Genomic DNA, 2,344 nt, shown 5'->3' on the forward strand with positions numbered 1-2,344 from the left:
CCTCACCTGGCTAGACCTTCTGATGTGTGCCGCTGGCTCTGATTTCTCTTTAGTGGTTTAACATAAAATATAATTCAGCTGCGGGGTAAATCTAACAGGTTTTCTTTGGTCTGTATTCAATTTATCTATATGTTAAAATGAAAATAAAAAAGGCAAATTTATATAATATTTCGTTTCATTGTAATGGCCGTATATACACACATATCCCTGAACTAAGTACATTTCTGCAGCTGTTCTTATGTTAAAATGAAAACGAAAGGAGGCAGTGGTATTTGATATCCCATTTCTTTTTATTGTAAATATACAGAGAGGAAAATTGCATTAGCCATGGTCAGCTGACTGAAGTTATCAAGTACACTGCTGTTTACAGATTTACCGGACTTGCTCGTAGCGGACATCACACTCCCGAGACGAATGCACAAAGTCTGAACTACCGAGGAGGATGCACATCCAAAATCAGCGTACTTTGTATTGAGAAACGCGCGCAGAGCTACGTCACCAGTCTATTTGCCTAATCTTCCCGGTACTTTACACCGTGGTGGAAACGCAGAAAGCAACAGGTCTGGGGGGGAAAGTTCCTGGGAAAAAAAGTTCCTGGTACAAATGTTCCGGCTAATTTCGGTGGAAACGCGGCATATGTTCACTCTGTCCTCCTATTGTATGGGCCTGCTGTGTGGCTATGTGTGTTCATGCCTTTGTATGTTAGTGTGTGTATGAGAGAGAGTCTGTAAGAGTGTGAGTTTTGTGTTTCTGTCCCTGCCATTCCCGCACAAGGTTGTAGCACTCGAATTCATAAATGTGATCTAATAAAAATAAAGGGCAAATTTTGACCATATATGTGGTTTATATGGCTTGAAATTGCGATGAAGTAAACATCTGTTGAGTATTTTAACATATCATTTTTTATTGTGTTGAATTAAAACCCCCAAACTGCAGCGGCTCCACCAGACCCACGGCCACGAACACCAGCTGAGCAAAAAAAAAAAAACACCACACAAGGGTAAAAAAAAGAACTATCAAATGATCAAGAATCCCAAGTTTCAATCTCCAGATCGCCAGAATCTGATGCAGAAGATAAACGAAAAAAACAAACAAAACAAAAAAATGCACCGTCATACTGCACTTGACATTTATTGTGATAAGATTCAGTGGAATCTGTTCCACTTCAGGTGCGCGAATCATCGTACCATTTGGATAACACCGTTTTTGGGGGAATTCCTTAAATGAACCTAACATTAAAACCAACTTTTAATGCGTCGTTTACACAGACATTGAACGAGAATCGCTAAAGCCTACAGTTAGTCACGCACTTGATGTTCTTCGATGATATAATGCGATCAAACCAGACTTACTGCAGCTGTCAGCAGCTGTCATGTGGAAACCGGGAAGGCCCCTCCTTTTTGGTAACTTGTCCTCTCCGTTCGATTCGAACTCACACGGAGCGATATAGCCCCAGTCGTGCAGAGGCAAAACGAAAGCGATGAGATCCAGCAGTGACGGAAGTTTAATTCCAGTGGACTATGAGCGTTTCAATGTCTTAAAAGACGAGGAAAGCATTCGAGTCAATAAAACAACTGCCTCACGTGGAAAATAAGCAGGAAAGCATGCATTTCCATTTGTCCATCTTGAAACGAGTTTGCAGTGACGGCCTCGGTCTGCATGTGAATATGGCTCAAAAATGACAAATGGTAAGTTGTCAGTGTTGCACAAGGAAACGAGCTGAATTAATGCACCAGGCTAGTCTTACCTTTACGAGCTCAGTTTGAGCCCAGCCACAGGAGAGGCTTGTATTTATAGATATCGTTACTTGGGGATTCCCGGTGATTGTAAAGTAACAGCTCAGAAAACTTTATCCTTTTGAATGGCAAAGTATTGAGTGGTGCGCACTGCGTGCGCGTTAATCCTGCATGACACTGAATGAAACCGTGTGTTCAGCACTGTAACTTTTAATGGTAACACATGTGCATGTGTGTTTTTTTATCTGCAGCATCGTCTTGGTGCTTGGGTTTTGATGCTTATTATACTACCTCTTACGTTTTCCTGTGAAAGTGGGGACGATAAAATGCAGATCACCGAGAGTTACCGCAGTATCATTAGGATTCAGCTCAAGCACGTTGTAAGTATCAAAATTACATGTGTGCCATGTAAGTGACTGTATTCCAACATTTTATCTCATAGTGGCCTCTTCACACGTGTAAAAAAAAAAAATATATATATATATATATATATATTATATATATATATATTAGGCTACAACTAAATTGTATTTGTACTTTTCAGGAAGCCATTATTGATCAACTTAATTCAAACTGCACAATAAAAAATGTCAGCATGTGGAAGGAGC

The 2,344-nt window shown here is 40.3% G+C and overlaps 1 long non-coding RNA gene across 1 annotated transcript; it reads left to right on the forward strand.

The window, feature by feature from the left end:
- Positions 1-1,445: 1,445 nt before the first annotated feature.
- On the forward strand, positions 1,446-2,344 carry LOC132123822 (uncharacterized). Its single transcript, XR_009426689.1, has 3 exons — positions 1,446-1,688; positions 2,050-2,116; positions 2,281-2,344. It is a non-coding gene; the product is annotated as an uncharacterized LOC132123822 (long non-coding RNA).

Source organism: Carassius carassius, chromosome 42 (genome assembly GCF_963082965.1).
Source record: "Carassius carassius chromosome 42, fCarCar2.1, whole genome shotgun sequence".
NCBI lineage: Eukaryota > Metazoa > Chordata > Actinopteri > Cypriniformes > Cyprinidae > Carassius > Carassius carassius.